The sequence below is a fragment of the Chionomys nivalis genome, chromosome 13, assembly GCF_950005125.1.
Source record: "Chionomys nivalis chromosome 13, mChiNiv1.1, whole genome shotgun sequence".
NCBI classification, from domain to species: Eukaryota; Metazoa; Chordata; class Mammalia; order Rodentia; family Cricetidae; genus Chionomys; species Chionomys nivalis.
This window is the reverse complement of record NC_080098.1, coordinates 59364798-59378959: the sequence shown is the minus strand read 5'-3', so window position 1 is coordinate 59378959 and position 14162 is coordinate 59364798. Positions and strand designations below refer to the sequence as shown.

General features: G+C 43.7%; 1 protein-coding gene across 4 annotated transcripts in view; it reads right to left on the bottom strand.

Moving 5' to 3' along the window:
- Window positions 1-13954, bottom strand: part of Rnf182 (ring finger protein 182) — a 46983-nt gene extending 33029 nt beyond the window's left edge. For 3 of the 4 annotated variants that reach the window (XM_057787717.1, XM_057787716.1, XM_057787720.1), the window contains exon 1: window positions 13677-13954. The gene's annotated coding sequence lies outside the window, so the exon portion shown is untranslated. Of the gene's footprint in view, window positions 1-13412; window positions 13546-13676 lie in introns of those variants that run through there. The other variant, XM_057787719.1, reaches the window with a different exon arrangement.
- Window positions 13955-14162: the final 208 nt, after the last annotated feature.

The following is a 14162-nucleotide window of genomic DNA, read 5'->3' as shown; positions in this document are numbered from 1 at the left end:
TTCTGAAGTCACTTTATCTGGCAGAGAAATTGGCCATGACCCAGAGTTAATAATCAAACCAGTGAAATTTACTGCAAACCAAAGAATAATGGAATGTCAGCCCAATTCTGAGCTTTAAAACATTTAAAGCATCTTCTAATTATGGCCCACTGTGGAAATTTAAAAAATGAAAGTCATTGAAGGTTTCATGCTTTTCCATCACCAACCTGTAAAGACAAAGAAAATATTGAATTTGTCATGTTACCGGTTCCTTACCAAAATGGTATCAATTGACAGTGGGGTCCGTTCCTAATCTCCCATTATATAAGTAAGGTTTATCTCAAGTGATTCAAAGAAACATATCTTCTTTTTTTTAATTAAACATGTTAAGTCATCTTTTATTTGTATTCGGTGGAATATGCTGAGGAACTTGCCCACCCGTGCATTATCATGAGTGAGAGATCACGACACTGTCAAGTTTCAGTGACTTCACGTAGCTCTAATTAATACGCTATCCTTCTTGATGATCCAATGCGCTGGTAGATTCCCCAAAAGTGTCTTCCTCCTACTAATATATGCCTTGCACTGGCTCTGCTGTCAGAATCAAGTGGGAAAATAGTTATCTGAATATCTGAATAAAGGCCTTGGTAATTTGACTTTGAGAAATGCTTTGCCAGACAGAGAGAAGGCTCAGCCAGTAAAGAGCTTACCACACAAGCATGAGGACCTGAGTTCGAGTCCTTAGCCCACCCCCCCCGAAGGAGCCAGGCCCTCATGGGGTGTGTTTGTAATCCCAGTGCTGGGGAAGTGGAGAGAGGAGTCTGGCACTCGCTAGTCAGCCAGCTTTTCCAAACTGGTGTGCTCCAGGCTCAGTGAGAATTCCTGTCTTGAAAACTACAGTGGGAAGGGATTGAGGAAGCCATTTCATGTCAATCTCTAGAAACCACAAGTGTGCACAAGCATACACATGTAGACACACATATACCACAGACAAAAATAGTTAACTAAAATAAAGAGAAATATTTCCTGGCTGAGACATAGCTCATCTACTATGTGTAAGGTCCCCATACACTTCCCAGTACCACAGAGACAAGCAGTGCTTCCTCTTAGCCCTAACCCTTTCCTTGGCCATGTTACATCCATCTTCTATTTGTGATGTTAGGGTCAACTCTGAATGGACAGCTAGATGCACAAAGACTGCATCTTGTTCACGACTGTTTCTCAATACTCAGTGAGTAATCCGAGTGCCCAGTAACCAAGTGCCTTTCAGTGCCAGGTAACCCAGGCTATGGTACATACCAAGAATCATAAGCAAAAACAGACATTGTCTCTGCATTCATGGAGTTCATAGTCCAGTGAAGATACTACCAGTTTTTTAAGATCACATAAACACAAGACTATACTGCTCACAAATGCAGTATCTCTCGTTGGACCACTGCAATTGGCTGAGCAAGTCTCCGGCTACCTCTCCAGTCCATTCACTATCTGTTCACTACACATGACCCGTGGCTCCATCTGTGCTTTCGAGGGGTCTTGAAGTCCTTTGAGAAAGGAAGCGATCGTACCAAATTTCAAATTCAAAGAATTTGTACTGAAAAGCAGACTGTGGGTATCACAGGAAGAACTGGGAGACCAATAAGAAGAGTCCTGGAAGAAAATAAAAGGGAAATGGCAGTCGAGGGTAGCAGAGTGGCAGTGGTGGTTGAGATGAAAATGGCCACGCCTGATGGCAAAGTCAGCAAAGCTAGGCCCCGTTTATTTGCATTCACTGTGAATCGTCTGGGTAACCTGCCCATACATTATCATAGGAGACCATAACAATGTGCAGCGAGCCAGTGACTTCCAGTGGTTCTAGTTAACAAGTTACCATTTTGATCATCAACTGTCCCTCAAAATGCCCTGATTTATTAACATGTGACTTACAGTGTCTCCACTGTCTGAGAAGGAATAAAGGGGGAAAGGAAGTTCTGGGTCAGCTGCAAAGTTACAGTCTAAAAACCTGAACAAATGAAGCAACCACTCACCTAAACAGGATGAAAGGGGGTTGAATGTGCATCACTTCAGAGAATTGGCACTCAGTTTCCTATGCGGTGCACTGGAAATAGCAAGAGCAGCCACAAGGATGTGGTGTGAAGAGCAGAACTTTCAGTTAGAGACGCAGATTAGGGGTCTACCAGTATATTAAAGCTCTGAGGCAAAGAGGAAGTCTCTAAACACTTGAGGTAGGATCAGAAAGGAAAGGATCCAAAGACTAGAGTTGAGGTAACTTCAGTGCTTTCAAGATCCGAAGAAATTCCCAAAGCAGGCTGCACACCAGCTATTGCTTAGCTCTGCTGTGGTACCAACCCCCTTTAAGACCAGTCATTTGCAGGGAATCTTCAGCTCATTGGTGTCGGCCAATTGTATTTCAGCCAAGGAAGGGGAGCTTTGCTGCTGGCTTTGCTCCAGGCTGTGACTCATCTGGCATTGACTCTGAGCTATGGATTGTGGTAGATCTGCTCCTTAGGTGTTGGCTCTAGGACTCAGGCTGAGGGGACGGACTGTCATTGCTGTGGCAGCTGTCCCCTAACCAACACCTAAGGAGCAGATCTACCACAAAGCCACCAACAAAGCTCCCCTTCCTTGTATACCGACTGACGAAAATCTTCCATGGAGAAATCGGCCCATTGTTAGATGGTATTGGCAGGTGGGATAAGACGAAGATTAGGAACTGAAGTGTCGGGAAGAGAGCATTCGGTAGCACTTCCAGCAGGGTCGGGGATGTGAATGCCTAACTGGAATAGGTTCAAAAATAGAGGGGGAAAAGAGGAGGGAGCAGTGGCTGTACCTCTTCGTCGAGTTTTGTTATACATGAGAGCAGAGAAGTGGTTCAGAGGCTGAAGAAAAAAAAATGTAACGTATGGGTCAGAAAAGACTTAAGATAGCAGTGTCACGGATCACAATGTTGGAATTTGAAACTGATGGGCATGATTCTGAGTCAGAGATTGGGTGGTTTGTATGGACAGTGCCAGGTGACGACGGATCAGAGGCCGCGAAGTGGCATATGGGCAAGATCATCTACAGAGATGAGAAATGAGGAGGGACCCAGGGAAGAGGAGAATAAAGGCAGATACAAGATGTTTGTTTATCTAGGACAGCCCGCTATGAGCAGACAGGGAAATAGGGCAGGATGGCCCGCTTTATTGGACCTCACACAGAGACTGTATTTAGTCTCCTAAATTCCATCAACCTGCCCCCACGATGTGGACAACATACGCTTACTGTACTGTACCTCCTCTGGACCTGATACAGATGTTAGAAATGACCCAAAAAGACTGGAGCCATCTCTTAGGAAAATGGGCAAAATCATGGGATATTTGGGTCTAAACAGCTGAACACATGTCACGGAAACTGCTGTAGAACTGTTAACTAGAGAACAGACTCAGCTGAGTGAGAGATATCTGAAATAGCGGGGCCATAACCTGAATCCGGAGTAGAACTGTGAGGTTAAATGTGAACACTACATCCGGGGATATATCATCCAACACAGCCGATCCTAACTGGGCCACGGAGCTCCTGGCAGGAGGTATGCACAACTAAGAAACCAAAATTTTTGTTTTGTTCTATTCAATCAATTTACATTTAGGGACTGGAGCCGTGTAAAGTGTTTGCTCTACAAATATAACTTCACCGTGTGAGGAGTACATTTAATTTTAACTCCTGAAATACATATCCAGATGTTCTAGAAATGTAAACTACGCACCAGATTTTGAAAGTGAAAAAGAACAGCTTTCATTATCTCATTAATCACATCTATATTGACTCCATTTGAAATTATGATGAATCTTTGGGTACACTGCCTTTAAAACCTATTACAAAAATGACCTTTTAAAATATGGCTATCTGAAACCTGAAGTCACATTTTGGACAGTGACATTCTAAGTATTTTTTTAAAAAAAAAAATCAATATGATCTGAAAAAAACGGCTTCCTGTTACCTGATGCTATGGTGGATATGAAGGACAGGCCATCCATCAATGCCACAGGAGGAGTTAGCCATGGCGGATGCAACCCAGGTGCAACACTGAACATTCAACCTTTAAATCTGTAGTCAACGAGCAGGTCTGCTTTAGGGGAGAGAGGTCACGCAGCAGCTTCAGCGTGGAGCGGTGTAATAACGAAAGCTTACCTGGGAAAGGCACCTTCTGTTCGCTACTAAGTGAGCAAGCAACTTTACATTCTAGAGAGTTTAGAATTGGACAGACACTGAAAGCAACAGGTCCCAGGGCTAGTGAGATGGCTCAGTGGTTAAGAGTACGTGTCGTTCTTGCAGAGGGCCTGGGTTCAATTCTGGGTACCCACCCGGAAGCTCACAACCATCTATAACCTCAGTTCCAGGTTATCCAATTCTTCTTCTGCCATACTCAGACACCAGTCATACATGTGGTGCGCAGGCGTGCACAGACAGACATGCAGGCAAAACACTCATACATATGAAATAAAAACAAATAAATCTTTCATTTAAAAAAGAAACAGGATTCTGTTAATACTTTTGGTACAATCTATGAATGACTGTCATATTTTTAATATTTAAAAGTATCTGACAAAGTGACAGCTTAATCTTGTGATTCTAATTTAAAATGTGTGATAGATTTTAGACATGAGACTTATTTAGATTGAAATGTTTAAGAGTATTTGATTAAGTCTAGACAATATTAATTTTGTAAGTGATAGAATATTCAAAGAAACCTGAGCTACTGTTTGGGAAGACTTTACCTACTAGAGTCAGAAATTTGCCCAACAATTATCTGATTTCTTAAAAGAAAAATTCAGGTATATTAAATTTACATATAAATGTAAAATAGTTAAGGTTTAAAATGAAGCTGATAATTGAAGAATTCAGTCTGTTCAATTTGAATGGGAGAGACGTCAAAGAAAGTGAATGTGGTTTCTTTACATTTACCAGATATATGAACAGAGTAAGATAACATAAGCTGACCTTACAGGTCTAAAGAACACTGCTTCTATTCTATTACCTGTGATGGATTACAGAGTAAATTTCTGTACATAAAACTCACTTCTAATAAGTATTAACTAGGTACTTTCCAAATATGAATTCAAGTAATCCTTACAACACCAAGTGGTAGTGGTGCCCCCCCCCCACCATTTAGCAAGTTAGTTATCCGAGTACATTCACATTGCTATAACAAATTTCCATAAAACTGCCTGGCTTATACACAAGCAAGAGAAATCTTCCTGTCACCGTCCTGGGAGTCGGAAGCCCAGGACCATGGCGTTGGAGCTTGATGTCTGATGAGAACCCTTTGCTGGTTCGTAGATGCTCCCTCCAAATTGGATCCTCAGATAGGGAAAAGATTAACAAGCTCTCTGAGAACCAATTCTATTCTATATGAGATTTATGCTAATCACGTCCCAAAGGCCCCACCCTCCAATGCCATCATCACCCTGGGAGTCAGGATGTCAACATAAGCAGTTGTAGGGAGGACAAGAGCACTGGGGCCATTGCAACAAGGAATGACAGCACATTCAGCGGCTACCCCAAGGTCACGAAGCCACAAAGGTGGCACAGTCAGGGTTCAAATTCAAACCATCTTCTCCGATTGCTCTTGAGCAAGAAAAAGAAATGAGTTTTAATAAGCAGTGTACCCAAGTTTCTGGTTCATCTTTTTCTCCATAATTATAAAGTTTCCACGAGTAATTCCAAGAAAACCCCATTGTGTACTGGAACGACCCAGACAGAAATTGTTTTTAAGACTTCTAGCTTCAACCTTGATCTTCAACATCCTAAAACAAGGACTGCCCTCATTGCAGCACTGAGCACAATGTTCTGGCATCCTTCCGAAGGTCCCAGCCTGGAATACACAACGGTTGTGGAATAGTTTTCATTAACTTCCTTTCTCTAATATTTTAGATTTAGTTGCTTTATTTTCTGTTTTGCCTGCGTGTGTGTCTGTGTGCCACATGCATGCCTAGAGTCCTTGGAAGTCAGAAGAGGGCATCAAATCCCCAGGAAATGGAGTTTCAGTCATGAGCTACAAGGTGGATGCTGGGAACCAAACCCCAGCTTCTCCTCTCTCTCTCTCTCTCTCTCTCTCTCTCTCTCTCTCTCTCTCTCTCTCTCTCTCTCTCTCTCTCTGCTATTCCATACAGCCCTTTCCAAATTAATTCCCACTCTGGGGCCCAATATAAAGGAAAACAAACTCACAGGATTTCGAGTCTACTTATTTTGTCTTTAATTCTAAAAACATAAGTCCTCTCCCTTTTTCTGTTCTCAGACCCCACCTGTCATCTGTATCCGGCTCAACAATGATGCCCTTGCCCTACCTTCCTCCTGAGGACTGCCTAACCCAAGACGAGCATGCCTGCCATTCCCAGTCTGCCCACTAGGCTGCCCTGAGCGCCAGCTCTTTCCAGAGCTTGCTCTGCACCCTCCCTGCAGTGGGAAGACTTTCTTGGACTGCTGATAATTAGCAGAGGCATCCTGGTCAGCTTCAGCTGGAGAGTTAGCCACACACATCCCGTCTTTCCACTTACAAACTCTGTGTACTGCTGGATACTGTGAGCAGTTTATAGTTTGGAAAGCAAGGGTTGACTGCGGAGTTCAAGAGAGAGGGCTTCTATAGAATGTTTGGTAGGGTTCCCTGCACCAAGTAAGTGCTCAGGAAATAAAAGCTAAGGTATAATTTACTGTTAAAAGAACCTGCAAAGCTGCGGATGATTTCTGTTTGTATAGTTACCTGTCTCTTCTTCAGTCCCACTCTGCATACAGCTTAAAGAAAGAGACCCTGAATTTGGACCTGCTCATTAGTCTTCTATGGAAAACAAGAGAACATGTGTTATGGGTGGGGGAGCAGATGGGAGGCAGTGGCTAAAACAGAACACTCAAAAGACAAATGTAGGTTGTGGAAGATCCATTTTCTGTTCTCTTTGGCTAGAGTAACCAAAGGCTTAACCATAACCCGTGCCGTCAAACTAAGCTAGCAACTGCTTTCTGTCTTTTGCGTACAGTCTTGTGAGGCATCGGCCTCAGAACCCCAACAAGTTCAAAATGGAATTGTAATATTTTATTTCTAGTGATATAATTCGAATAACTAAAACTTCGAATGTTATAATGCCCTCATAATACATTTCAAACTTCCGAAAATGGAACTATCACTATAGGGAACCCAAGGCAACTCTTTCAAGCCTTAAAACAATACTGACTTTGGAACCAGATCCAAACACCATAATTTTACATGATACGAAATGTCTTTGAAGTATCTAATTAAGAAAAGCAGACTTCTGCCCGCCTTACATTTGGTATAGAAATTAGTCATGGCCAGTTCTGTTGACAGTATACTGGGGGAGGGGGAACACTCAAGGGAGGGTTTCTGCCTCAGACTTTCTTTGGGGTCACCAATCAGCTCCCAAATCATAACACAAAGACATTATTAGTTATGAGTGTTTGGCCTTATCTTATGCTCATTTCTTGCTAGCTCATATAACTTCTATTAACCTGTTTCTCTTCATCTATGTTTTGCCTCAGGACTTTTTACCTTTCTTTCATTCTGTGTGTCCTGCTCTGTGACTGCTGGCAGCTGCCTGGCTGGCTGGCCCTGGGTGCCTCCCTCTCTTTCTCCTTTGCTCTCTCTTCTCTTCTCTTGAGCCTAGATTCCTCCTCCTTCCTATTCTCTCTGCCTGCCAGCCCCGCCTATGCCTCTACTGCCTAGCCATGGCCATGGCCTGTTCAGCTTTTTATTAGACCAATCAGGTGCCGTAGGCAGGCAAAGCAACCCATCTTTACATAATTAAACAAATGCAGTATAAACAAATGTAGCACATCTTTGCCTAGTTAAAGTAATATTCCACAACATAAACAAATGTAACACATCTTTCCACAGTTAAAGTAATATTCGACAGCAGGTTTCTCTGTGTAACTCTGGCTGTCCTGGAATTTGCTTTGTAAATCAGGCTGGCCTTGAACTCACAGAGGTCCACCTGCCTCTATCTCCCAAGTACTGGGATTAAAAGGCATGTGTCACCATGCTTGGCATGGCAGTGTATTTTTTTTTTTAATACAACCTGTACAGTTCTTAAAGGAGGTGGGTATTCTCAAAAGAGAGTGAGACAGAAAAACTACACAGCCCTTAGGACAAGTCAGAGATGGCCCAGGAAAGAACAGGTGGTCCGGAGTAAGGCCCCTCATAAGACAGTGAGAATGACAGACATTTCTGTGATATATTTACATGAATTCGGCAAAGCCAACACCAGGGGAAATCTATGTTCTTGTAGTATATGAATTCACATAATAAATGAAACATCAAACCCCTAGAAGTTCCTCTTAATGTATTCTAGATCCTAGGAGGAGAATACTAATAGAGCCAAGAATGGAGGCACGTGCCTGTAATCCCAGCACTAAGGGGGCCGAGGCACAAGGAATGTGAGTTCAAGGCCAACTTCGGCTTTATGGTAAGCAAGTGACTAGCCTGGCCTAGGCTACAGAGTGAGACCTTCTTTCAAAACCAAACAGAAATAGCTAAGTGTGGTTGTGCACACCTTTAATCTCAGCACTTGAAGGCAGAAGCAGGCAGATCTCTGTGAGTTTGAAGCCAACTTGATCTACATAGTCAGTTCTAGGACAGCCAGGGCTCCATCACAGAAACCCCATTTAAAAAAAAAAAAAAAAGAGAACAAACAAATAGGATAAATTTTAAGTCATGAACTATATAAAAAAATTAGCTCCCACCTATAATATCCACACTCAAGAGGCTGAGGCAGTTCAGCCTGGCCACTTGTCCTAGGTCACACTGGATAACATATTTAACTGCAGGCTAGCTTGGACTATAGAGTGAGACCCTATCTCAATTCCATCATTTCCCCCCCCCAAAAAAAACTAATGCTGGCACGTGTCATGATACACAATAAAGAAATGAATCTTGTCCTGTGACTTCAGTTTGGATTCTTCTTATGAAAGAGATGGAAATAAGAAAGATGGGGAAAAATAAGAAAAATGTCCAAGCCTAATAACTAATGATGTTATTTCTACACTTAGTATATACTGCTGAATAGAAAATAAAGCTTGGTACATTGCTTAACATAAAGCTCAAAATCTGGTAGATATTTTTGGCATCTTTAAGTTAACATAACAGAGAAAACCCATCAGGGTCACCATCCATACAATAAGGGCAATGCCCAGTACTTGCCTCCCAAGGTTCACGTGCAGGAGATAATGAGTTTGTATTTGTAATGTGCTCAACATAATGCCAAGCACACTGTTTGATATTGGCTGACTGGTTGATTGATGATTGATTGATTAACTGACAAACTGACTTTAAAAAAAACAGATGGAAATTCAAATGACTGCATTCGGACAGACACTTAGGAGATCAATGTATAGCCAGAGAAAATGCCAGATAAGACCACAGAGAAACCGTTTCCCATCGATTTATAATTCAAGAGCTTGAGTAAATATCTATTCTTCGAAGGAACTATACCTGACACGCCACATTGTGATCAAACTGTGCAAAGGGCCACAGACGGACGGCTTGAATGGCTATAGTTAGCAAGGAGGGAAGACAGTTGACAAGTGATCAATACTCAGAACAAAACCCATCCAAATACACCCAGCACTTGAGACAGGCACGTAGTTATAGATCCAGAGTGATCTTGAGTACCTAACTCACATACCTGGCCAACCGGACTCCATGACTTGTGTGGAGAAAAGTGTCTTCTCAGCCCTTCATATGTGGTTTGCAATGCGCAAACGTGCACATAAGCTAGAATTCCAGAGACACCCATCTTATTCAGAGGAGGAAAATGGGTCTCAGCCACCAGCACGAGCACCCTGGTGTGAGAGTACCTAGTCTCAGAAGTCCTAGGTAGATGATGACCTTAATTTGCCAGAGAACACAAACCATGAGGTATTTAAAAGCTGTTTAGAGGCACCAGCCTTTCCTCCCCATTCTTGAACCCTGTGCCCCGTGGGCCCTTGCTGTGAACGGACCTCCTTTTCATTCCCTGGACCCTCAGCTCCCAAACTGGTATTTCACTTTTGACTGACTTTAAGGGAAGAAGCAGGAATCTAGCATAAGACCCTGGAGGATGCGCGTGATCAAAGTCCTCCAGCAGAAGCCCAAACGTTCCCACCCACTGCAGCAAACAGCCGAACTGAAGAATGAGGCACGCCATACAGGGTTTTTGTGAATGTGTATCACCACACACTGAGTTTCTAATATTTTTCTGGTTGAACTACCAATTAACAAGACCACATTTTAAGAATTAGCTCTGGGGGTATGAACATTTGTTTTTGATCAGTAAAGGATTAAGAGGTAACTTTTCCCCTGAAAGAAATGAAGGCAGCAAAGTAAACCACAGTAGTAGATTGGGGTGGCATATATAGTGAGTTAAAAAAAAAAAATCAAAGAAATAAGAGCATGTATAAAGCAAATATTTCTTCAACCAAAGAGTTGCAATAGCTTCATCGATAAGAAGGAAGTGCTTGGTCCACATTTGTTAACTCTGTCTGAATCTATGCTAAGCTACTGCTGCATGTAACTAGAAGGTACGAGAACTCAGCTATTTTCTTTGAACTTCCATCTCATAAATATAAACATACTCACTTTCCACTCAGCACTTAGAGTTTGCAAAATCTCTTTAAACCATCATATCCTTACTTAACTCAAAGCACAAAACTGGAATATACCCACAATAGTCTCTCCATCCCCATCAATCATTACTAACAATCTATGTCACTAAACACCCCTTCCTGCCACCATGGCCGGTATCCCCCTCCATCCTCAGAACAGTGGTTATGATCAATACTCATGGTGCAGAGTGGGTCAGGAGATGATATCTTATATTTAGAGCACTTTGCCTGGAAGTCTCAGGGTCGCCTCCTCTCCAGCCACATATCTAAGCCTAAGTGTTTGGGTAATGAAGTCATTAAAAAGCTATCCTCCTTCAGCAATGTGATTTTATAAGTGCTAAAACACATTGCACTAGCTGCTGAACTACCAAGCCGTAATCATGCTATCACAGTACAACCAGAAATTGCGAGAGAGTGATGACCCAGAAACAGCAGGCAGAGGCTCGGTGGCTTTAAGCTGCCAGGCAGGCTTTATGGTTACAGACAACTGACTTTCAACTGCACAAAGGTAACATCAGTTTGAAGCTAGAGAAGATTCCTTGGCCTGCCTTGGTACCTATCTTTGGATACATTTGATAAATTTAAAGGACAAGATTCATCAGGTGGAGCAACCATACCACCATCTGCCAGACTGGATTTTACAACTTGGACCAAATATTAAGGCCGGTTTTACTTTGTAAAAATTTCGACTGTTAAACCAGGATGGATGTGCAGGGGAAAGACAACACCCTTGGGAACTGCGGAGAGCCACGACCAGCCCTTCACACCTAAGAGAGTGTTTGCTTCCCCCAGGTGGCTGATCCAAGTCAAGGCCCTGAGGTACAGCTTGCATTTCCTTCTGCAGCAGGATGGCTGTCCCAATGTGACTTTCTTCTAGCACCTGGTGATACGCACACTCCAGAATGCCAGTGACATATGTAAACACAGGTCAGGGTTTATGGAAGTAAACCAATACTGGTAAGCGGTGCGTTCAATCCGTGGCTGTTTATTTCTGATTTCTAGTTAGTGTTTTTATTTTAGAAAGCAGCAAAAATAAAAAAAAAATGCTGTTTTGAAGATATCAAACTATTGAATCTTATGCCTGTGTGAGCGGGCATGGAAGGACAAACAGGAGCCCTAATCTTGCTGGATTAACACCAAGCAGTTCTACGCTTCGACACTCTAATTGTGAGCCACAACTGCCCAGGCTAGAATTCCCAGTGTGGGTTTCATATAGCTACATGCACAGAGTCCTTGTACTCGAATGTTAGGATGCTGACAAGGAGCTAAATAAAGCCACGCTCCTGGTACCTTAGAAAGAACTCAAATTGTATTTTTAGTACAAACCGCGCGACTACACTCTGTGACTATATAATGTGCCTTCGTTTCGGGTAGCCTGATTGCCTTTCAGGCTGAATTGAGAAAATGCTGGGTTTCTGCCCTGCTTATCTCCTCAAAACTCGCTCTACCTCATTTTAATCAGGCTAGTATTTTATTACCCCATCAAAGAGTGTTTAGTAGGGCATCTACGAGCCCCTCGGCAGGTAAAACTCAGTTTAAAAACAAGCCCGATTGTGGGATAATCGGAAAATTACTGCAGCCTAAGTCCTTTAGTTTCTAGTACAGTCTTAGAATGAAGTGCCATTAACTTAAAATTGCTGGCACACAAGAACAGGCTTAGGAACCCAGTAATCAGCGAGCTAACAGGTGTTGGAATCCCAAAGGAGGAGGAGGAATATTAAACAATCACTCCGGGCTGACACCTCCTGTATCCAGAATTCTAATCAACTTAACCACAACTCAAAATGATCGATGTTACCGGTTCATTAACTATAATATCAGCTAACAACAACAACAACAACACAGTTCTTCTCATCCCATAAAATGTCCCCTAACCTACATACATATGATTTTTCTAAGTTGGGCTATACAGCTTAATCGGGTGAGTAATTTTCCAGTTATCAACATAGCATCTGTCCCCAGTTAATACAGATAACATCAGCACACATACAATTTCCCTGATAACTGTAATCCTGAGAAACGGATATTTTCTTTCTCTCACAACGGCACGTATCATTTCCAGTATAAGACTTCACTATCCCATTTTAAATTTTATTCTTTGTGTCTGCAATGAACTATCGTGAAATAATCTGCTGGTTTGGAGCCATTGAAAAGGAGTGGTACCCACAACTTGAGCAGTTCCCCATCCGATACTCCAATGCCCTTGGCAACTGCATCCCAGTCCTTGCCATCACACTGGTAAACACTGATGCAAACACTGCCTAGATACCTGCCTCCAAGGGTGTTTTGGATGTCTCCCTTGGAAAAAAAAAAAAAGAAGAAGAAAAGAAAGAAAAAGAAAAACACACAAGGCATTTTCCACTTGCCTAAAGCGTGAACACAATGTCTTCCAAAAACAATAGCAACAATGTTGGTGCCAAGTATCTCCTCAATGAGGTATTGGTCCAGCTAACATCCTGGAAGGCTAGATAAATCAGGAGCCTGGGTACTCTTTCCTACCATCCAGTTCCAGGTTCAGATTCAAAACCCAGAGGAACTTCAGAAACCACTTCTAAATGCGTGGACCACAAGCGTCAGAATGCGCTGACTCTTCGGAGATTTGTTTTAAAATAATAATAATAATAATAATAATAATAATAATAATAATAATAATAATAATAATAATAAATCTCTCATTTGTTCCTCTTACATCTATCCTGGTCTTTAAGGAATTAACCATAAAACACGAAAGTCCTGGAGCAATTTTGTTTCCTTCTTTTCCTTCAAATCATCAAAGGCGATGGAGAGAGGTGGGAGAAAAGAGGAGATACCCCGGCAGGTGGTTATGGCTCGGCCCGCCCCTCAACTTGGCCGGGACAGAACAGGCGGTGTTGAGGGCTCTGCCCCGCGGCCCCGGCGCGCGGCCCGAAGTTTGCTGCAGGTGCTGGACGCGTGGGGTTCCCGGAGGCCGTGGCGGTGGGCGGCATTAGGGTGGCCCGGCAGGGCGTCCAGTGCATCCCCGCGCCGGGTGGACACCGAGCTCGGAAGCTCCTGGGACCTTCCCCCGGCCACAGACTGGTGTGCGACTTACTTACCTGGTCAGCCGGCCGGGGGCGGCTGGAGGACGGACGAGAGGTTCGCTGGGAGGACCGTGAGCCGCTCCGGCGGCGGCGGCGGGATTGAGGGAGGCGCGGCGGAGGAGGAGCTCGGGAGCTACGGGCGGGCGGGCCGCTTTGTCTCTACGGCGCGCAGCCGACCCTACGTCACCATGGCAACCGCCAGGGCCGGGGCCGGCCGGGAGCCCGAACCCCCTGAGGCACCAGGGTCCGGGACCCCTTCGGACCGTGCGGCCCACGCCCTTCTCAGCAGTTGGGCTGTGCGGACCAGACAAGGACCCCACCCCCCACTCGGAGTCACAGCCACCGTAGTCACTCTGGAGACTCAAGAGTCCCTTGCCAAAGACGGGGAGGATCCAGAGAGCCCTAAACCCAGAGCCAGATCTTATTGCCGTGCCGGCACTGCTTTGCTTTCTCACACTGGACATTCCAAAGCCCTAAGGTCCCCATCGCCACCACATCTTT